This window comes from Lissotriton helveticus, chromosome 8 (assembly GCF_964261635.1).
Source record: "Lissotriton helveticus chromosome 8, aLisHel1.1, whole genome shotgun sequence".
Lineage (NCBI taxonomy): Eukaryota > Metazoa > Chordata > Amphibia > Caudata > Salamandridae > Lissotriton > Lissotriton helveticus.
In genome coordinates, this window is record NC_136069.1 from 45,682,944 (window position 1) to 45,706,770 (window position 23,827).

Here is a 23,827-nt window from a genome sequence, read left to right on the forward strand (position 1 = left end):
AGTCTCCCTTATCTATATAGGGTCCCCCTATTGTTGTCTGAGTGATGGTGTGAGCACGCACAGGCCCCCCCCCAGCAGCGTGCAACCCCAGGAGTCTCCCTTATCTATATAGGGTCCCCCTATTGTTGTCTGAGTGATGGTGTGAGCACGCACAGGCCCTCCCCAGCAGCGTGCAACCCCTGGAGTCTCACTTATCTATATAGGGTCCCCCTATTGTTGTCTGAGTGATGGTGTGAGCACGCACAGGCCCCCCCCCCAGCAGCGTGTAACCCCAGGAGTCTCCCTTATCTATATAGGGTCCCCCTATTGTTGTCTGAGTGATGGTGTGAGCACGCACAGCCCCCTCCCCAGCAGCGTGCAACCCCTGGAGTCTCCCTTATCTATATAGGGTCCCCCTATTGTTGTCTGAGTGATGGTGTGAGCATGCACAGGCCCCCCCAGCAGCGTGCAACCCCAGGAGTCTCCCTTATCTATATAGGGTCCCCCTATTGTTGTCTGAGTGATGGTGTGAGCACGCACAGCCCCCTCCCCAGCAGAGTGCAACCCCTGGAGTCTCCCTTATCTATATAGGGTCCCCCTATTGTTGTCTGAGTGATGGTGTGAGCACGCACAGGCCCACCAGCAGCGTGCAACCCCAGGAGTCTCCCTTATCTATATAGGGTCCCCCTATTGTTGTCTGAATGATGGTGTGAGCATGCACAGGCCCCCTCCCCAGCAGCGTGCAACCCCAGGAGTCTCCCTTATCTATATAGGGTCCCCCTATTGTTGTCTGAGTGATGGTGTGAGCTCGCACAGGCCCCCCCAGCAGCGTGCAACCCCTGGAGTCTCCCTTATCTATATAGGGTCCCCCTATTGTTGTCTGAGTGATGGTGTGAGCACGCACAGGCCCCCCCAGCAGCGTGCAACCCCAGGAGTTTCCCTTATCTATATAGGGTCCCACTATTGTTGTCTGAGTGATGGTGTGAGCACGCACAGCCCCCCCCAGCAGCGTGCAACCCCAGGAGTCTCCCTTATCTATATAGGGTCCCCCTATTGTTGTCTGAGTGATGGTGTGAGCACGCACAGCCCCCCCCAGCAGCGTGCAACCCCAGGAGTCTCCCTTATCTATATAGGGGCCCCCTATTGTTGTCTGAGTGATGGTGTGAGCACGCACAACCCCCTCCCCAGCAGCGTGCAACCCCTGGAGTCTCCCTTATCTATATAGGGTCCCCCTATTGTTGTCTGAGTGATGGTGTGAGCATGCACAGGACCCCCCAGCAGCGTGCAACCTCAGGAGTCTCCCTTATCTATATAGGGTCCCCCTATTGTTGTCTGAGTGATGGTGTGAGCACGCACAGGCCCCCCCCCAGCAGCGTGCAACCCCAGGAGTCTCCCTTATCCATATAGGGTCCCCCTATTGTTGTCTGAGTGATGGTGTTAGCACGCACAGGCCCTCCCCAGCAGCGTGCAACCCCCGGAGTCTCCCTTATCTATATAGGGTCCCCCTATTGTTGTCTGAGTGATGGTGTGAGCACGCACAGGCCCCCCCCCAGCAGCGTGTAACCCCAGGAGTCTCCCTTATCTATATAGGGTCCCCCTATTGTTGTCTGAGTGATGGTGTGAGCACGCACAGCCCCCTCCCCAGCAGCGTGCAACCCCTGGAGTCTCCCTTATCTATATAGGGTCCCCCTATTGTTGTCTGAGTGATGGTGTGAGCATGCACAGGCCCCCCCAGCAGCGTGCAACCCCAGGAGTCTCCCTTATCTATATAGGGTCCCCCTATTGTTGTCTGAGTGATGGTGTGAGCACGCACAGCCCCCTCCCCAGCAGAGTGCAAACCCTGGAGTCTCCCTTATCTATATAGGGTCCCCCTATTGTTGTCTGAGTGATGGTGTGAGCACGCACAGGCCCACCAGCAGCGTGCAACCCCAGGAGTCTCCCTTATCTATATAGGGTCCCCCTATTGTTGTCTGAGTGATGGTGTGAGCATGCACAGGCCCCCTCCCCAGCAGCGTGCAACCCCAGGAGTCTCCCTTATCTATATAGGGTCCCCCTATTGTTGTCTGAGTGATGGTGTGAGCTCGCACAGGCCCCCCCAGCAGCGTGCAACCCCTGGAGTCTCCCTTATCTATATAGGGTCCCCCTATTGTTGTCTGAATGATGGTGTGAGCACGCACAGGCCCCCTTAGCAGCGTGCAACCCCAGAAGTCTCCCTTATCTATATAGGGTCCCCCTATTGTTGTCTGAGTGATGGTGTGAGCACGCACAGGCCCCCCCAGCAGCGTGCAACCCCAGGAGTCTACCTTATCTATATAGGGTCCCCCTATTGTTGTCTGAGTGATGGTGTGAGCACGCACAGGCCCCCCCAGCAGCGTGCAACCCCAGGAGTCTCCCTTATCTATATAGGGTCCCCCTATTGTTGTCTGAGTGATGATGTGAGCACGCACAGGCCCCCCCTAGCAGCGTGCAACCCCAGGAGTCTCCCTTATCTATATAGGGTCCCCCTATTTTTGTCTGACTGATGGTGTGAGCACGCACAGCCCCCCCCCCAGCAGCGTGCAACCCCTGGAGTCTCCCTTATCTATATAGGGTCCCCCTCTTGTTGTCTGAGTGATGGTGTGAGCACGCACAGGCCCTCCCCAACAGCGTCCAACCCCTGGAGTCTCCCTTATCTATATAGGGTCCCCCTATTGTTATCTGAGGGATGGTGTGAGCACGCACAGCCCCCCCAGCAGTGTGCAACCCAAGGAGTCTCCCTTATCTATATAGGGTCCCCCTATTGTTGTCTGAGTGATGGTGTGAGCACGCACAGGCCCCCCCAGCAGCGTGCAACCCCAGAAGTCTCCCTTATCTATATAGGGTCCCTCTATTGTTGTCTGAGTGATGGTGAGAGCACGCACAGGCCCCCCCAGCAGCGTGCAACCCCAGGAGTCTCCCTTATCTATATAGGGTCCCCCTATTGTTGTCTGAGTGATGGTGTGAGCACGCACAGCCCCCCCCCCCAGCAGCGTGCAACCCCAGGAGTCTCCCTTATCTATATAGGGTCCCCCTATTGTTGTCTGAGTGATGGTGTGAGCACACACAGCCCCCCCCCCAGCAACGTGCAACCCCTGGGGTCTCCCTTATCTATATAGGGTCCCCCTATTGTTGTCTGACTGATGGTGTGAGCACGCGCAGGCCCCCCCCTTCAGCGTGCAACCCCTGGAGTCGCCCTTATCTATATAGGGTCCCCCTATTGTTGTCTGAGTGATGGTGTGAGCACGCACAGCCTACCCCCCCAGCAGCGTGCAACCCCAGGAGTCTCCCTTATCTATATAGGGTCCCCCTATTGTTGTCTGACTGATGGTGTGAGCACGCACAGCCCCCCCTAGCAGCGTGCAACCCCTGGAGTCTCCCTTATCTATATAGGGTCCCCCTATTGTTGTCTGAGTGATGGTGTGAGCACGCACAGGCCCTCCCCAACAGCGTCCAACCCATGGAGTCTCCCTTATCTATATAGGGTCCCCCTATTGTTATCTGAGTGATGGTGTGAGCACGCACAGCCCCCCCCCCAGCAGTGTGCAACCCCAGGAGTCTCCCTTATCTATATAGGGTCCCCCTATTTTTGTCTGAGTGATGGTGTGAGCACGCACAGGCCCCCCCCCCAGCAGCGTGCAACCCCTGGAGTCTCCCTTATCTATATAGGGTCCCCCTATTGTTGTCTGAGTGATGGTGTGAGCACGCACAGGCCCCCCCAGCAGCGTGCAACCCCAGGAGTCTCCCTTATCTATATAGGGTCCCCCTATTGTTGTCTGAGTTATGGTGTGAGCACGCACAGGCCCTCCCCAGCAGCGTGCAACCCCTGGAGTCTCCCTTATCTATATAGGGTCCCCCTATTGTTGTCTGAGTGATGGTGTGAGCACGCACAGGCCCCTCCCCAGCAGCGTGCAACCCCTGGAGTCTCCCTTATCTATATAGGGTCCCCCTATTGTTGTCTGAGTGATGGTGTGAGCATGCACAGGCCCCCCCAGCAGCGTGCAACCCCAGGAGTCTCCCTTATCTATATAGGGTCCCCCTATTGTTGTCTGAGTGATGGTGTGAGCACGCACAGGCCCCCCCAGCAGTGTGCAACCCCAGGAGTCTCCCTTATCTATATAGGGTCCCCCTATTGTTGTCCGAGTGATGGTGTGAGCACACACAGGCCCTCCCCAGCAGCGTGCAACCCCTGGAGTCTCCCTTATCTATATAGGGTCCCCCTATTGTTGTCTGAGTGATGGTGTGAGCATGCACAGGCCCTCCCCAGCAGCGTGCAACCCCAGGAGTCTCCCTTATCTATATGGGGTCCCCCTATTGTTGTCTGAGTGATGGTGTGAGCACGCATAGGCCCCCTCCCCAGCAGCGTGCAACCCCAGGAGTCTCCCTTATGTATATAGGGTCCCCCTATTGTTGTCTGAGTGATGGTGTGAGCACGCACAGGCCCCCCCCCAGCTGCGTGCAACCCCAAGAGTCTCCCTTATCTATATAGGGTCCCCCTATTGTTGTCTGAGTGATGGTGTGAGCACGCACAGGCCCCCCCAGCAGCGTGCAACCCCAGGAGTCTCCCTTATCTATATAGGGTCCCCCTATTGTTGTCTGGGTGATGGTGTGAGCACGCACAGGCCCCCCCAGCAGCGTGCAACCCCTGGAGTCTCCCTTATCTATATAGGGTCCCCCTATTTTTGTCTGAGTGATGGTGTGAGCACGCACAGGCCCCCCCAGCAGCGTGCAACCCCAGGAGTCTCCCTTATCTATATAGGGTCCCCCTATTGTTGTCTGAGTGATGGTGTGAGCACGCACAGGCCCCCCCAGCAGCGTGCAACCCCAGGAGTCTCCCTTATCTATATAGGGTCCCCCTATTGTTGTCTGAGTGATGGTGTGAGCACGCACAGGCCCCCCCAGCAGCGTGCAACCCCTGGAGTCTCCCTTATCTATATAGGGTCCCCCTATTGTTATCTGGGTGATGGTGTGAGCACTGACGTTGAGGCCCCATCGTCTGCAAGTGTGGTCAGGTCATATATCATCTGGTCCCACATCTGACAATCATCCTACATTTTTCATCAGCCCTGACTTCTCTCATACGTCTTTCCTCCGCCCAAGCCCATTCAGGAATACCTCTAGCCCACATGTGCAAGGTAGGGTACACGGGGAACAACCAGTGGATAGCCACTCTCAGCCAGTACTAACCTTAAGTAGTGGCAGTTTGTATTACATTTTCCAGTTTTTGGGGCATTTAAATAGATTTTAGAGACAGTGCCTAATGCTAACCTCCCAAACTGAATGCGTGTGTACCAGCTCCCTCCAATATGTTTCTATGTGCGTGGAGCTCCACAACATGTGAAGGAAGGCTGCCCCCGTGACACATCTTGGGCGTGTATCTGATCTACCTGGTAGATGCCCTTCAACTGTGCCGGTGAGACGTATGCATGTTGCTGTACGTAGAAGTGCTCTAATTTGAAACAAGCATTGCCATACACCCCCCTGTACGAATGTACATGCTGGGTCCCGAGTGGGATGGGTATGCCCAGACGTGAGTCCCGTGCTCTCCATGCCACTGGAATCAAGCTATCCCGGCTGAATAGGGGTGGCAGCCTGAAACCGGTCATAGGATGCTTGATTCCGGTCCAGGAAGGGCCTGGCTTGGCAGTTCGGGCTGGACTGTTCCCATGAGGCACAGGGTCAAGGCTGATTTGCATATGGCTGGGTTCAAACTGGAATGGCATGATGAGTAAAAAAACAATGGATTTAGGGCCAGATCTCTGTACTTGGATGAATGTATGACATTGTTCTGCATTCTGTTCATCAACTGTTGTTTTTCCATTCCTTATTCGTCAGTGGCTCTGAAAGGTCTGTACCCCACTTCTGTCTTGCTGGAATTTCCCTCTGCTGTTTATTTTGCATGAGGGCTGTATGCTATATGGACACCAAATGCCTGGGGTAAGCCATGTTCAAGAGTACGTCAAATGTGTGCGCGGTGTCTGGAGTGTCTGGGAAACCTGTCCTTATTTCACTGGCTGTCCTTGTCAAACCCTCTTGGGTCTCCTGGAATGTGATACATTGCCCCCCATGATACAAGACTCTGATTGCGCCACATCCACCCTCTCTCCATGCCTCCATAGACATATTCTGGCCTGTCCGCGCAGCCAGTGGGAACGACAAAGATTTGTCAGGGTTCACTTTCAGATTGGAGATTCTCCCCAATGCCCCCAGTTCTCAGACCAGCACTGGCACTGCCTCCTCCGCATGCTGCAAGTATAGAAGGGCATAATCGACATACAGCGAGATCATATGTATTGTGGCACCCACCCACTTGGACCCCCCCCATCAATGCAACATGGTGCAAAGGTGTACTACCAGTGGCTCTATGGCGAGGGCGAATAAAAGAGGTCCCCCTTCTGATGTTCCGGTGCCTTGACATATAACTCCCTGGTTTCATGTATAGCAATGATACCCAACTTAAAAAGTTAGGGCTGACTCCCATGCTACTAAAAAAATCTGCATATTTGTCCAATCCAAAGAATCAAATGCCTTTTCAGTATCCAAGGCAACCAGAGCCCAGTCAATGTCATAGTCCTGTATTGAGTGCATAATGTGAATAAGTCAGTCCCGATTGATATCAGATGTGCCCCCTCTCTGAACATCTTCAGAAGACACTCAAGACCTGGCCCTTTGACTGAACAGAGCTGCTTACCCCTTCCCCCTCTCAGCGCCTTGAGACCCTCACGGGTGAGTGGTACACTTACAATTCCCTGATTGATTGATATTCATGAGTGTAGTACGATAAGGGATAAGCCTCATTGATCTTCATGTATCAAGGAAGCTATGACTCCATCCAGGCGATTAGCTAGTATTTTTGATAACATCTTCAAATGTGTATTAAGCATTGAGAGCAAGCAATATGACCCCGGCCTCGCTGGGTTTCAATTTAGCTTGGAAAGCACCACTAGAATAGCCTCCAGCATACATTTCTGGAGCTATCCCAGGGACCCGGCCTATGTAAACACCACAAGAAGTTTGTCAGCCAACATCTCCGCATATATTTTGACAATTCAGATGGGAGGCTGTCGGAACCCGGCTCCTTGCTCCTAGACAGATCATTAACCGTGTAAGTAACTCCTATCTAGTCGCATCTCTTTCCATCTTCGCTACTCATTAGTGACCCGTGGCTGCTGGAGCATGTTCAAAACGTTTCCCACCACCGCAACCTCCACCGCATGAGGGTCTTGGTACAAATTCGCTAAGTAGCACTAGAGTGCTGCGACATTTATTGCTGTTTGGGTTACAACCGTCCCTCCCCCATCAGTTTCGAGCATCCTAATTTGGGATGATGGTCTTTACCAAGGCAGCAGCCAGGCCAATAATTTGCTCTTCCTGTCTTTTTCTTTGTGCACCACTGCCAATACTTCTTTGGGTTGAACTTATCTAGTGAATCCCAGATCCGCGATGTGCCTCACCGTGTTTCTATTCGTTCCCTAAGGGTATTTTGGTCTACTTGGCTTTCACGGTGCAGTGCAGCCAGTCTATCCCTCTGGAGCTGTCGGTTTATACCATATATTTTTGCCATACCAGTCATAACCATCTGATTGTTAAGTGATGGTAGGGACCTATCAAGTTCTCCATCCAATACACAATTAAAATCCCCTGCGCAAATCTATGGGTTCTCCACCTGTGGTATCAAGACTTCTAATACTGTCCTGAAAAACATTTTGCAACTTGAAAAGACTAATTGTTCTACCATCCAGCTTACTAGTGATCAGAAAGAACCAACTTTCCACATCCGAAAGGGACTCTGCCCCATCTAAATAGCCACTTCTCGCTCATAAGCCGAATACTTGGAGGCATAAAACTGCCCATTTCTTTTACAATGTATCTGCCTTGACATCCTTCAGGTGAGTCTCCTGCAAGCAGGCTATCCCCACCTCATATCCTCTGAGGTACATATGGACCCTATATGTCTTAGTATAGACATTTAGGCTACTGACGTTCCGGGACTTAATTCTGACATCTCCGAAAATTTGGTGAAGGACGAGCCCCATGTGCGTGCCAAAGGAGGCCCACCAGCGACCAATCATGTGACAGAGGTGTCTCTAGTCTGCGTCCCACACCACCCAGGGCCCAGGTAAACACCCCTAACGGTTCTGTGTGATGTTTTCCTGTGTATTGAACTACTGAGTGTCACCCCCGCCCCCCTCCTGTGTCAATAGTAAAAGAGGTCAACCATCCATCTAACATTTACTATTATCAACTCCTATGATTATGCGGGAGAGATCCCGATCCCCACTGTCTTAGGGCCAATTGAACTCAGCCCCAAGGATGAGTTCAATTCAGGGTGCACAGCTCCAGCTTTACAGCCTGGAAGGAACGTCTTTGTAGCTGCACTCTGCGTATAAAGTCTAAAAAAATGCAAATGGTGTGTCCCACAAATCAAGAGTCTCTGTTTTTGCGGGCCCTTTGGAGATTGTTATCCCTGTCCCTTGAGGAGGTTTGTAAAGAGTGGTCTTGGCGGTGTCCAATGCCCGATCAGTCCTTTCAATTACAGATACTTTGGACAGAATGCCGGGGTCCACAATGTTGGTGAGCCATTTCTCCAAGAAGGCCTCCAGGGCAGTGCCCTCCTGTCACCACGGAAAACCCACAAAGCAGAGGTTGAACCTCAGAGGTCTACCCTCTGGGTGTTCCAGGTGGTTTTCCAGGTACTTTGTCCTCTCCATAAGCACCTGGACTGTGGTATGCAGCTCCTTCACCTCCTTAGTCAGATCCTCAGCTTGTTTCTCCGCTGCTAAGGAGTTTTCCACAACCTTTCTCAAGTCAGGTTGAACACCATAGAAATTGATGCAATTTTGTGTTTGTTAGGACCTTTTAGTGGTCATGAGGACCTGGGAGCCTGTAGTGATGGTGGACTGGTTTTTATTTTTTTTATTCCTTTTATTTATTTTATTATTTATTTAATTCCTACTCCATTAGACCAGCAGCACGCCTGATGGTGCCTGTGGACTGGTCCATATGAGTCTGTTGCAGGTGTCTGGCAGATTTGTCTCTTCCTATGGCTGCCATTGTCTCACCTGCAATGCACTCTGCACAGAGGCGCATTCGCTGTGCTCCTCATAATGCAAATGGATGGAGGGGGGTTCATAAAGTATGACTGTTAAGTTTTGGGGGCCAGTGAGACCTCAGGCACCTCAGACAGGTGGAAAAGTGACTCGCACTTGTGCCCCTTCAGAGGTCCAGCAACATGGCTTCACCTCCAGAGTCACTAGCACGAACAGCCCACAAGGTCCACTCAGCATCAGCAGCGGCGTCCTTCCCAGTTCCTGTGGAGCGGTCCTGTAGTGGGGGCAGCCTCCCTGCACGGGTCCCGGGCCTCCTTCAGCAATGTTGCCACTCTAATTCACCAGTTAAATGCGGCCCGATTGAGGATTCCTGGGGTCCATGGCCAGCCGACCACCCACTCCTCGTGCCCCCTGTACCTCAGTGCTGAACCTCTCCGTCTCTACTGCCGGGGGCCTTCCTCTGCAAACATTGCCTCACCGGAAGCCCCTGAGCTAGAGCACCTCTCTGCTCCTAGTAAGGCAGTAGTCAAAAGCAAAGTCATTTCTCTTGGCCTCCTGCCTTCATGCTTAATCACTGCACTGGTACTTCAGGAACCAGGTGAGGTCGCAAGGCAGACATCTGGCACTGGCCCACCCCAGCGCAGTTTCCTCTCGTCCGCTGTCTGCCAACTGCTCACTCCTCTGTCTTGCCTTGCTGCAGGCAGGTCACAGCCCCAGGGACATGAGCCTCCCCTCTCTGCCAGTGGGGACAGCAGCTGCTGTTGCCTAACAGTCATCGTACAGCACCGGGCAATCTGTGTTCCAACTCCCAATGCTGACTGCCATCTTGTCCACCCTGCGGCCTGTCAAGCAACTAGGCTGGGCACCATCTCATCCCGGTCTGTATCTGTGTCTAGGCACTCTTGGCTATCTCCCCTGTCGCCGGTTCTCCTTCAGCTGCCATGGTACTGCAGGATACCCACAGATGTCTTGGGAGACTGCTGGAGCCTCCGTTCAAAGCATGTAGATGGCCATTTCTCTTGCCCATGCGCCTATATCAGCATGAATATTTAATTCATAAGAAAGATGGAAAGACAAACGTCCAACAGGAAGTGGTCCTTTAGGGGGCATAGGAATCCCAAAGGAACATAGCCATTGGCTACTACTGCTCACTCCCATTAACACCACTAAATTGAGTATTTAGGTGGCCTCCTGACACCAGGAATTTAGATTGACCTGACTAAAAGAAGAAGAGAAAAAAGAGTCGACCAACGAGGGACCCGAAAAATAGCTGTGGAATTTGGTGCCAAACACTGCTTGCCTGCTCCTGTCTCAACAATCGCAGATCAATCAATCAATCATGCCATTTGTATAGCGCACTACTCTCCCGGGAGGGTCTCAAGGCGCTTGGGGGGAGGGGTATGCTACTGCTCGAACAGCCAGGTCTTGAGTTGTTTCCTGAAGGTGAGATGGTTCTGGGTCAGCCGAAGGTGGATGGGGAGGGAGTTCCAAGTCTTGGCAGCCAGGTAAGAGAAGGATCTTCCTCCGGCGGTGGCTCTTCGGATGCGTGGTACGGCTGCGAGGGTGAGGCTGGTGGACCGTAGCTGGCGGATGGGCGTGTAGAAGGTCAGGCGGTCGTTGAGGTACTTGGGGCCCAGGTCGTGGAGAGACTTGTGTGCGTGGGTGAGGAGCCGGAACGTGATCCTCTTGTCGACGGGGAGCCAGTGCAGGTTCCTCAGGTGGCTGGAGATGTGGCTGCGTCGGGGGACATCCATGATGAGTCGGGCGGAGGCGTTCTGGATGCGCTGGAGTCTTTTCTGTAGCTTGGCTGTGGTTCCGGCGTAGAGGGCGTTTCCGTAGTCCAGTCGGCTGGTGACGAGTACCTGGGTGACAGTCTTCCTGGTCTCGGTCGGGATCCAGTGGAAGATCTTGCGAAGCATACGCAGGGTGTTGAAGCACGATGAGGAGACGGCGTTGACTTGTCTGGACATCGAGAGGGAGGGGTCCAGGATGAAGCCCAGGTTGCGTGCGTGGTCGGTTGGCTTGGGTGCGGTGCCCAGGGCTGGGGGCCACCAGGAGTCGTCCCAGGTGGAGGGCGAAGATCCCAGGATGAGGACTTCCGTCTTGTCCGAGTTCAGTTTCAGGTGGCTGTCCTTCATCCACTCGGCGACGTCTTTCATCCCTTCGTGTAGGCAGGTTCTGGCGGTGTCGGGGTCTCTGGTGAGTGAGAGGATCAGCTGGGTGTCGTCGGCGTAAGAGATGATGTTGATGTTGTGCTGGCGTGCGATGGCTGCGAGAGGTTTCATGTAGATGTTGAAGAGGGTGGGGCTGAGTGAAGATCCTTGCGGGACGCCGCAGATGACTTCGGTGGCCTCGGAGCGAAACGGGGGGAGGCGGACTCTTTGTGTTCTTCCGGCGAGGAACGAGATGATCCACTCCAGTGCCTTCTCTTGGATACCGATGTTGCTGAGGCGCTGGACTAGGGTGCGGTGGCAGACCGTGTCGAACGCAGCGGAGAGGTCCAGGAGGATGAGGGCCACTGTTTCCCCCTTGTCGAGCAGGGTCCGGATGTCGTCGGGGGCTGCGATGAGGGCAGTTTCGGTGCTGTGGTTGGCTCTGAAGCCGGACTGCGAGGGGTCGAGGGATCCGTTCGTCTCAAGGAAGGCGGTCAGCTGTCTGTTGACGATCTTCTCGATGACTTTAGCAGGAAAAGGGAGGAGCGAGATGGGGCGGAAGTTTTTGAGATCGGTGGGGTCCGCTGTAGGTTTCTTCAGGAGGGCGCTGATCTCGGCGTGCTTCCAGCTCTCCGGGAAGGTGGCGGTGTTGAAGGAGGCGTTGATGATGTTCCGGAGTTGGGGTGCGATGGTGGAGTCGGCCTTGTTGAAGACGTGGTGTGGGCAGGGGTCGGTCGGTGATCCGGAGTGGATGGTGTTCATCGTGCGGGCTGTGTCTTCGGTGGTCACCGTGGTCCAGGTGCAAAGGGTGGTGGTGGGGGGCATTGGTTCGACGGTTGGATGCGTGGGTGGGGTGCCGAAGCTGTTGTGGATGTCGGCGATCGTGCGGTGGAAGAACGAGGCGAGGGAGTCGCAGAGGTCTTGTGACGGAGTGATGTTGTTGGTGCCGGTGCTGGGGTTGGAGATCTCCTTGACGATAGTGAAAAGCTCTTTGCTGTCGTGGGCGTTGTTGTCCAGTCGTTCCTTCAGGGATTTCTTCTTGGTGGTGCGGATGAGCTGGTGGTGCTTGCGGGTAGCGTGTTTGAGGGCGGTCATGTTGTCGATGGTCCGGTCGAGGAGCCAGGCTTTCTCGAGGGTGCGGCAGGTCTTCTTGGAGTCCTTGAGGTCGTCTGTGAACCAGGATGCCTTCTTGCTCCTGGGTCTGCTGGGAGGGTTCTTTAGTGGCCGAGGTCGTCGGCGCAGGCGGTCAGCCACTGTGTGAAGTTGCGGGCTGCTTTGTTGGGGTCCGTTGTGTTGGCGGGTGGGCTCTGGCTGAGGGAGGTGGTGAGCTGGTCTGCGGTGATCTTGCTCCAATTCCTGTGAGGTACCTGTTGCGGGTGTGTTAGACCTGGCACCTTGGCGTGAGTTTCCCTTCCACTTTTTGCTGTTGTGCCTCAAATGTTTTGATGGTGTCTGCTACTCAGGGCACTGCGCCACGGCCAACCCGTGCCGCAGTGCAAGTGCTCCCTACTGTAAAGTGTACATATGATTGATGTCCATGATTGGTTCATTGGATTCACTGTTAGCCCCTAGTAAAGTGCACTAGGAGTGCCAGGGCTTGTGAATGCCAATACTGCTAGTGGGCCTGCAGCGCTGGTTGCGCCACCCACAGAAGCAGCCTTAAAAAGTGTCTAGGGTCTGCCATTGCAGATCCTGCGTGCAGTCTGGTACTGTCACCCTGGCTGGGCAAGTGCACACACTTGCCAGCCCCTGAACCTTCCCTTAACTTCATATTAGTCACCCCTATAGTAGGCCTGAGGGCAGGGTGCATTGTAGTGTAAGGTAGAACATGCCCTGATGTGTGTGGCATGTTCTAATAGTGAATTACTACCAAATTCGTTTTTCACTATTGTAAGGCTACCTGTTCCCTTCTAGGCCAGATGAGCTGCTGGAATTATTACACTCTATAATCCCAGCAGGCTCAGGGAACATGGTAGAAATTCGTGTTTAGTACGCCTGAACTCAGAATAATAAAATACTTCTTTTAGTAAAGTTTATTTTAATATCCTGTGTTTGCAAATGCTACTTTTAGAAAGTTAGCATTTGCTTGCCTAACCATTTCAGCCCGCCTCTGCTTGGATGTGGATCTGACTGTCTGGTGTGTGTGAGTGACAGGGCTGGGAGTTGACAGGTAGGGATTAGCAGGAGGACCCCTTAATGGGTGGTGGGAGTTTCCCCTGAATGATGCATCAGGCTGTGCCCCTGCCACCACAATGCTGGCTCCACCCTCCTGGGGAGCGACTGATGACTCAGCCTGCACCTGGCCCAGGAAGGACCGAAGCTTGTAAACAAAGTGCTCAGGCCACTCCTGCCCTCTCAAATGCCGGCTCCGCCCCCCTGGGGAGCGGCTGATGTGCCTGCCCTCACACTGAATGCAGAAGTCATAAGGACCCACAACAAGTACTCAGAGACTGGAGCAGTTATGCAGAGGCCCCCCTGGCTTGCTAGAACAAAAGAAACTGGGTATAAAAGTAGGAGCCCTGCTCCTTGTAAATTAGATCCTGTTTGTGCTACAGAAGAAACTCTGCCCGAAGAGAAGGACCTGGAAGGACAAGGAGGAGTGCTGACTCTGGCCTGTGTCTGGTGCCTTGCTGCCAAAGGAGAGGAAAGAAAAGACTACCAAAGACTTTTGCTTATTTGAACTTTGTGCCAAACTCTGCTGAAAGATCTCCAAGGGCTTGCCTGTGAACTTGCCCCCTGACCAGCGCTCCAGGAACAGTGAGCGCTACCCCCCTGAAGAAAAGCTGCTGCTGGCGTGTGCTGTGTGTCTCTACAGCGCCAAGGAAAGGAGAGTTGAGAGCGCTGTGCCTGCCGCCACGCTCTCTACCAATTTGTGCAGCTGTGCCCTTCCCCAACCACCGTGACTGCGGCCTGTTCGTGTGCCAGCCGCAAAGTAAGGATCAGCCCCGCGCTGGTTCGAGCGCCGTGACTGTCCGCGCTGAGCCGCCCTTGCAACGGAAAGGGAGGACCTGTCCGGTCCAAGCATCGCCGCCTGTGTGACCCCCGAGGTACAGGCTGCTCCGCCAAGACCGGCACTGCCAAGATTGTGCCCCTCGTGACTTGGGCGCTGAGACCCCCTGGCCCCCGCAGCTGGAAGTGACTCGCTGCGGAGCCGTGCCTGAATTGTGCCCCGCGCTCCGTGGAGTGCACCCCCCTCAGCCCCGCCTGCCTGCAGCTTCCCCCCTTCAGTGCGAGTGAGCCGGACTCCGGAGACTCCTGCCCCGCATCTGCACCGTCATCCCGGGTGCCCTGTGACCTGCGCTGAGACTCGCAGGCCGCCGCACCCTCCAGGAAAATAACGCGACGTGGGACAGATCCCCGGACAGCCGTCCGCTCCAAGACTTACCAGCAAGCCAAGGTACTGTGTTCTTTGACCTCGCGGTGTGAGCATCCTACGTCCTGAGCTCGCACCGCGCTCCCTGCTTCCCAGCGCGAGCCGCCCCTGAAACCAAGGCTCGCACTGTGCCAGATCGACGAGGCCCACGCGGGAAGCGTGAGCTTTAGCCGGCCGGGCCCGTTCTCCTCTCTGAAGCGAGCGGAGACAGCGGAACGCGCATTGAGGCGCTACAAGACACTGAACCTTGCTGGAACCTGGGCAGAAGGCCCAAAAGATTGCTTATTGCTAAGAAAGAACTGTGGCAACTTGAACCTAAGTAAACTGGAACCGCTATTGAAAGTTTGACAACTGTATTTACAAGCCTGCTTGAGATTTATATAAAGAACATATATTTTTACAAATACAGTTTGGTGTCATTGTGTGGTGGGTTGGTGGTGATGGTGTAATATTGCAAATGTTTAACCTTACATGCCCCAGAGATTAGCCTAAGACTGCTTAAGCCACACTACCTAGAGGGTAAGCAGAGGTTGTCTTGAAGGTAACCCTCAGCCCTGACGAGGAAGAGAGAGGCCCTGATTGTCGCCAGTGTTGCACTGCGCCACCCAGAGACTCCCCCTTCCTACAGGGTGGTTCTGCAGCTGTGCATCCTCCAAAAGCCTTGGAGGGCTGACAACACTTAGAAAACTAGCCCGCACCTCCCTTGAAGTGGAGGAGCCGCTTCGCTGATGCTTGCGGTCACTGATGTCCGGTTCAACGTAGCTGCTGACCACCGGGTCCACTGACACAGTAGCTGCTCAGGATGGCATCACTGTGCCCCAAGAAGTTGAAGCGTCTTCTCACCAAGTTTGGAGATGTCAGGATCCCGACGAGCCACCCTGCACCAATACCTGTGTCTCATCATTGACAGTGCCCAACTCGTACACCTCCCCAAAGAAAGAAATGTCCCTTGAAAGATACTTAGTGCGCCATAGAGGCCAGCTTAAGTGCCCACTAATACAGACTAACTTCAAGGCACACAAATCGGGGAAAGGCCAATCATGTGGGACTTAGACCGGGGTGCAGAATTCTTATTTAGGCAAAGAACTCTGTAATCATTGTCTTGTTTAAATTTTAGCTTTTTATGTACTTATTCTTTTTTATATATACAATAATAGTTGTTTCTTTACTTCCGTTGTTTTTTTTCTTTTTTCTTTTACTGTAATGATTTTATTTAATTGTACAGTTAATAAAGACTGAGACAATGCAGACAGATGCATCAGAACATAGGATAGGCATGTTCTCATTCCAGACCACTGATGATAGCCTTGACCAGCCTGCTGCTTTTATAAGCAGGAGGCTACTCCCCAGAGAGCAGCATTGGAGTGCCATTGAGATGGTAGCCTTTGCTGTGGTTTGGTCCCTTAAGAAGTTGAGACCATACCTGTTTGTAACTCAGTTACTTGTCCAACCCGACCACTGGCCTTTCAGGACGCAGATGCACATGAAAGGTGAAAACAACAAACTGTTGAGATGATCCATCTCCCTACAGGGACTGTACCTAACAGTGGAGCATAGACCTGAGACTGACCATGTCAATGAAGATGGTGGAGAAGTGTGGCTCACTGGTTAGAGGAGGCAGACCTGGAAACAGAGGTCAGCCCGGGACCAGGGTTCAATTCCCGGCTCGACGGGGTCTTGAGTCCTAAAAATTCCACGGACTCGACAATTCTCGCTCCGGTGCCTACTCGATTCACGGGTTCACACTCTGCGACTCTGGGCAATAGCTTGCTTAATCTCCACAACAGCCCCTCACGGCGGGATGCCGGGCTTTCACCTTGCGGATACCCTGCCGGGGTTATCTCCCAGGGGAATACCAGGGCGGGTTCCCTAAGCAAGCGCTTAGAAACCGCTTGGTGAGTTGCGCTATATAAATTCCTGTACATTTACATTTACATGGCCTTTCCAGGTTTTTCCACTTACAAGATGAAGGCTCTTTTGGGAAAGGTCAGTCTCATTCTCTTTCATTTGGGGGGGGTTTGTGTAGGAAAGTGCCTTTTTGACATGGTCACCCCCACCTTTTGCCTGGTATCTGATGCAATTGTGACTGAAGTGCACTGGGTTCCTGCTAAACAGGGCCCCAGTGCCCGATCTTTACCTAAAACTGAACAATTGTTCCCCAATTGGCAAGAGATTTCGTGTCCCGGTGGGCCCTTAGTAATTGTTACCTCTGTTACTTAGAGCATGGGTACTAAAGAGGGTCACTAAGGGCTGCAGCATGTTAAGGGAACACCTAAGCACACTCATGCAGACAGCCATTGCAGGCTGAGTGAAATGGTGCAGACACAAGTGAAAACATGACATGGCACCCATCCTGAGTGCCATGCCTGCAGACAGTGCATCAGTGTATGTAAGTCACCCCTACAGCAAGGCAGGGTGCATTATATTACATGTGTAGACATATCTGCGTGAGCAGATATGTCCCTGTGATGTCTAAATCGATTCTTGGACATTGCAAGTGAGCAGCGAAGCCCTATTAAGTATATGTACTGGTAACTGGTGATTATGAGTTCCACAGCTACATGATGTCTTCACTGAAGCCAAAGGTGTTTGGTATCAACCACCTGGTATTAATACACCAACACTGATTCCAGTGTTGGATTTTTAGTTCGAGCAGCAGCTGTGAGTGCCATCTCGCTTGCATTTCGGTCACTTCTCCATCGCTTTTATTTCCTGGCAACTTATTGGTTGGTGCTCCCGATACATCACTTCCCATTTTAGGTGAGGAGCACCAGCCAACTACAGTTTTCTTACACTTTTACGTGTAACGTGCTCCTTTGGAGACTACTTGTTTACTTTATTTACTGGTAGTGTTACTCTGTGCTTGTTCCTAGTACCTTGCCCTGTTTACATTTTCAACACAGTGCCCGCTTTACGGGCAGCAGTGCACATTACTCGTATGTATTTGGGCACCGCTCTTTATATTTAGCATTTAATTATACAAGATTTGTAATGCGCATGGCTGCCCCAGCGACGAGGCGTCCCAGCGCAACCAGAACCGGCAGCGAGAACAGGGGGGCCTACAAACACGGGAGATTACAGAGTGGGGAACAACCATGTTTTTAATGATTTCCGAAATGGCAAAAGATTGGGGGTCGATCGAGTGCTAACTGGCAGAGAATTCCAAAGCTTGGCTGCCATGAAACAGAAAGAGCGACCCCCCGTCCTTGCTCTCCTCACTCGAGGGACACAAACCAAACCGTGGTGTGCGGAGCGCAAGGTGCGCCTGGGCAAATAGGACTTCAGCAGGCCAGGTAGCCCAGTAGGGGCTTGCTGTCTCAGGATTTTGTGTGCAATGCACAGCACCTTAAACTGAATATGGACTTCGATCGGCAACTAATGCAGTTTCAGAAGCACTCGTGCAACAGATTGGGATCTTGGGAGTCCCACTAACATGCGGGCTGCCGCATTTGTGTTTTTTTTTATTACTATGCACCACACTTCACGGGCTGCCACGTGCATAAGTTTTACGTAAATGGTTGCTGTGCTTTGTTTTACTGCAGCACCCGTTTTCATGTTTATAGGATCCATAGCCTTTCCCAGGCTGCAGCCTCCAGAGTCCTCTGCCAAGTGCTTAAAAGCCATGCGCATAGCTTGTATGTATTCGGGCGCTGCACTTTATATTTAGCACGGCGCCTGCTCTTATGTGCTTTTTTTATGACCATGATGCCCTGAAAAGGGCATACGTATTATGTATGTGGGCTGTACACGAGCACCGTTCTTCTCACTGTCAATGCACAATACTACCCTCCATCGGCAGAGCCCCCCTCACCTACCTCCACCCACTCCAGACCACCGACACACAAGAGCACACAACCCAGCTCATCTTTTAACTTGGCTGCTGCCTCCATAGTTACTGCAACCTGTTTTCGCACAGAAGGCCCTTTCTGTCTTCTGATGTAACCTGGTGCTTGTACTAGAGAAGGCTTCACCGCTACAGAAACCAGAGCACCAGGGGTTAAATCCATCCTTTCTTCTGTTTCTCTCATCTCACAGCCCCGGACGCTTGAGTTCACCGGCCGCAGGTTTCTCGGCAGAGCTTCGGGCACCAGCGCTTATGCTGAAGGGCTGGACAAACAGGTCAGTGTGCGCAAAGCGTATTTTTTTGCTGTTTGGGGGGAATGATTGAGGAATTTTTTTAAACTCTACTCTTACCTCAAACATTCAATAAATCGAGCAAGGCTGAATAAATCAATCGGCCTCTGCTAATTACAATATTTCTCAGTAATTGATTGAAGTATATCAATATTGTGTAATGTGAAGCTCTTGTCTTTAAAACCTGCTTGCTCTATTGGTATTATGTTGTTTCTCTATTGCCCAGCATTGAAGATGCTTTAGATAACTTTTTGCAAAGATTTTTCCTACTGCGCCTAAAAGTTCTATTTGCCTGTAATTGTTTTGAAGACTATGGGTTCCCTATTTATCTAATGGAACTACAGTGCTAGTAGCCCAGGAGGCCAGGATTTCCCACATTGATAGAAATAGGAGAATAGTAGAAGGAGAAATTGGGACAAGAAGTTGCTTCCATATATATGACTGTAATACGGGTTTAGAGATTAGTTAAATAATGCATCCACTCTTGGATAGTAAGAGAAACGGGTGTAACTACCACTCTATTGTTATGTTATGTTATTCTGAATTTGTTAAGCGCACGGGCACCCAGAGGTTTCATGGCGCTGGTAGTGAGGAAGAATGACAAAACAGTTAACCTAACCCGAGGCTTGCTTGAATAACCAGGTCTTCAGTGCACCCCTGAACTCCATGAGATTGGTGCAACTCCTGAGCGACAAGAGGAAAGAGTTCCAAACCTTTGGGGCAAGATGAGCAAATCGACACCCGCCAAGACGTTTCCGTTTAAACGAGGGTAGAATGAGAAGGGACTGATGAGCAGAGCGGAGATTGCGGGTCGGCTCATGTTTAATTATTAGGCTGTTGATGAACATGGGGCTTTTCCCGTGGAGAGCCTTAAAGGCCAGGCATCCTACTTTGAATATTACCCGTTGGGCTATAGGTAGCCAGTGAAGAGTGGCCAACAATGGTTTCGCCGAACTCCTACAGTGGCTCTTGAAGATTAATCTGGCCGCTTGGTTTTGCACAATTTGCAAGCGTTTAGACAAAAACAGGGGAAGGCCTAAATAGATAGAGTTTGAAAAGTCCAATCGGGAGAATACCAAGGCGAGAACCACCTGAATGAGGGCAGGGTGCGTGAGTAGATGGGCAATTTTCCTAATTTTGCATAACTGAAGGAAGCTGGATGAGATCACCGCTCCCACCTGACTTTTCAGAGAGAGATCGGAGTCGATAGTGATCCCGAGGCTTTTCACCGAAAGAGAGGGAGAGGGAGGAGATCCCATTGTTGACGGCCAGAAATGAGGGTCCCAGCTGATCGAGCTTTTTCCCGGGAGTACCAACTCGGTCTTCCCGGGATTGAGCTTTAAGTGGTTCAACTCCATCCACCGTTTAATATGCAGCATGGTAGCCTGAAATTCCACAGCGGAGTCGGTTGAGTCCAGCGGGAAAATTAGCTGCAGGTCGTCAGCATAGTTATAAATCGTGACCCTCCTGTTTTTTAAAGAGTGTAATAGGGGTTTAAGATATAGATTAAACAGGAGGGTGGACAAGGACGAGCCTTGCGGGACGCCACATGTGGTGGATAATTTGGGCGCTAGGAAGTTCCCGAGCTTAACTGCCTGGGACCGGTCGCTCAGGAAAGACTTCACCCAGCCGAGGGCCGAGCCTCGCAGGCCGGCTTGTTCGACACGGTGTAATAAGATGGTATGGTCCACCGTGTCGAACGCTGCCGACAGGTCCAGGAGCACCAAGGCTTGATGTATACCCCTGTCGGCGTTGGACCTCATTGTGTCCAGGACTGCGAGGATCACTGCCTCGGTTGAGTGCGCCTGGCGAAAGCCGGCTTGGTTAGGCTCCAGGTAATCCGATGTTTCAGTGAAGTTGGAAATGCAGCTGGCCACATGGGCTTCCAAGATCTTAGCTCCAAAAGGGAGGAGGGATATGGGCCGGTAGTTCGAGAGATTAGAGGGATCGGCACCCGGTTTTTTAATTAATGGGAGCAGCGTTGCATTTTTAAACGAGATGGGGACTATTCCCTGAGCTAGGGACTCATTCAAAAGAGGGAGTATGCCGAGCGGGAGTGCTGAATAAACTTCCCTCAGTACATGCGGGGGACAGCAATCATTAGGTGAACCAGACTTCACACGGTTCATCAGTTCCGCTAACCTTAATTGGTCTATCGGAGGGAAAGCCTCGAATTCAAACGGGTTTCTACAGATGTCCTCGATGGCCGACGTGTTAGGATTTTTCTGGATGCTTTCTTTTATGATGGCTATCTTGTCCTTGAAGAAATTATTGAGCTGATTACACAGCTTTTGCGTGGGGGCTTGGGAGGGGGAGGTTCTAGCATCATTACAGAGATCATTCACAACCCTGAAGATTTCTCTAGATTTATTTTGTGCGTTCACAATTTTGTCGGAGAAGAATGCTGCCTTAGCAGATAGAATGGAGTTCTTATAATTCCTACGGGCAGTCGTATATGATATTCTGTCCTCATCTGAGTACCCGTGTCTCCATTTTCTTTCAGATTGACGCAATTCTAGTTTTTGTTTTTTAAATCCGCCGTGAACCACCTGTGGGCATCCATGCGACGGGCAAGAGAGAATTTGGAGAGTGGGACATGCTCGTTGCAGGCTGCCAAGAGCCAGTCAGTAAGATCTTTTTCCATAAGATTAATATCTAGAGTGGGTGCTGGAATAGAATTAGCCAAGGAGGACAGGAAGTCATGATTGTTTAATGATCTCCATTTTCTTACTACCCCTCCTGCAGGAATGGGGGCCTTCGTATGGCCGTGAAGAGTGTAGGAGAATTGCAGTAGATGGTGATCAGACCATATACAAGGGGTTGCCGTTGGGATGGACAATGGGACATTGTGAGACCAGATCTGGTCCAGAATATGTCCCTTTTCGTGAGTAGGGGTCAGGACTAATTGACAGAAATTCAGATGGAAGAGGAGCTCAAAGAGTTCAATGGCCTGAGGCCCTGCTGCTGGGTCCTTGAACCAGTAGTTTAAGTCCCCGATCAGCATCACCTTGTCATAGTTGACGGCTAAGCCAGCCATTTGCTCGCTCAGGGAGACCGGGAAGGTGGGCATGACCTTTGGTGGTCGATAGATCAGTACCAGTACCATAGTTCCCTTGTCTGTGTCAGATTTAATTACGAGGTTTTCGGTATCTGGTAGATCCAAGGAAGGTAATGTGGTGAACTTATGATCTTTGTGGATGATGGCGGCAACGCCACCCCCATGCTTTCCTGGTTCTCTGTTCACTGATAGTTTGTAATAGTCTGCCGGGAGGGCTGCAAGGACATCCGGTTGAGAGTCTAGGGTAAGCCAGGTTTCGGTAATGAGTAGTATGTCCGGTCTATATAAAAAGATATCTAGTTGATGTTTTACCATAGACAGTGTGTTTAAGTATAGGCAGCGGAGAGTAAGGTCATTAGGCCTCGGAGTATTGCTAGTAGAGTGGGAGCCATGGGGAGTTTTATCAGAGGTGGCCTGGCCTGACTGAGGACGACAGATGTTATTGGCCGTTATTACCTCATTTCTTCTTTTTTTGATTTCAACAAGTTTGCATTGAAATGTCATATAAGAAAAATCATGTACAGCATAAGAAAATATAATATAATTAGCACGTACAACATAATAAAACATAATATCATAAAAGAATAGTAATATTAAATGATAATATAAAAAAGGCACATATTTAAGTTCCATCGGTATTCAGAGAGAAAGAAAAACCAGAATGGAGGTGGGCGGGAAGCAATATAAATATTGATGCAAATGCATGCATTGATTGTTTTATAACAGTTAAGGTGAACTGTAACCAGGGGTATGAGCTTGATGGCTTTAGGAGGACATATGATAGAGTCAGACCGCCCCTGAGGGGGGTATGATTAGCACATAAAGGGGGCCAAGCATAATAGCTCAGATAAAAGGGGGCACAGAAAATGTATGGTGTATAAATATTGTCGAAGACAATGTACATCAAGAGGTTTTTATTGCTGACGAAACAGACACAAGTGTCTTCCTAGGGGGGAAACAAGTGTACAATGTATGTTAGTGATAGCAAGGTAGGTGTCAAGCCTGTTCCATAGTTGTCTGTGTTGTAGTTTCCAGGGAGTGTTGTTAAGCAATGTTGCCAACTCCTCTAATATGAGTGATCCAGTTCATCCATGATTTAAAGGAAGTGGAGGCAGTGTTTTTCCAATTAGAAAGAATAATTTTACAGGCTGCTGTTAATAAGATGTCTAACAGGAGTGCATCAGATTGTGATTGTAAGCAAGGGTCCATGAAGTTCATTACAGTCAACTGGAACCCTCGTTTAATCTGGAAGCCAAAAAGCAAGGAGAAGAACTCAAACACCGTGTCCCAAAACAGAATGACCGCAGTGCAAGTAAAGAGTAAGTGTGTTAGATCTCCAGTGTCACAATTACAGTTCCAGCAAGATGGCTCCTCTTTCAGGTCCACCTAATGAAGGTGGGAGGGGTCCAGAATATTCTGTGAAGTAGCCAGAACTTGATCTTGGAAAGTGTAGGGATGATTTTATGGGAGACTAGTGATTCCCAAATCCGTTCCCACTGTTCATGGGGGAGTGAGGAGTCAGGATCCCACTTCTCGTATGGGGAACGGTTTAGATTTGAGGAGTTCGGTTGTAGCTGTTTATAGTACAATGAGATCTGATGGACATGCTTATTGGCCAACACCATTAATTTAGGGAGGGAGGGCCCTTTGTAGGACGTCTATTAGTGAACCTCTGATGGTAGATTTTAACGGGTGCCATAAAGAATTGATCTGAATTTCAGCGGTGGAGTTTCTTGGATATAGTTTAGGATTGCATTTTGAAAGTGCAGTTGATTACCTTCATCTTTGATGAACTCATCATTGAAACGACGTATGTTACTTTTTGGCTTGGGATTAATCCCTGTGAGTGATAGGAATATACAGGAGTATTCAGAGATTAGACGTGGTAGAATATCGGATTTTTCAACCAGGTGGGTATGGGTACTGGAGATGGGTAAGTAATCGATCCTTGAGTAAGAACAAATTGGGAATGAGAAAAAATTGTAATCCCTGATATAGGGGTATTGTAGTCTCCAAAAGTCTTTGAGATGAAATCTAGTGCAGGGATTGATTAAGGCTTTCTGAG

General features: G+C 51.2%; 1 long non-coding RNA gene across 1 annotated transcript in view; it reads left to right on the plus strand.

The window, feature by feature from the left end:
* LOC144771454 (uncharacterized) overlaps nucleotides 1-23,827 on the plus strand; it is a 41,536-nt gene that overhangs the window by 12,729 nt on the left and 4,980 nt on the right. The window contains exon 2 of the long non-coding RNA XR_013599286.1: nucleotides 18,606-18,689. This is a non-coding gene — a long non-coding RNA (uncharacterized LOC144771454). The remainder of the gene's footprint in view (nucleotides 1-18,605; nucleotides 18,690-23,827) is intronic.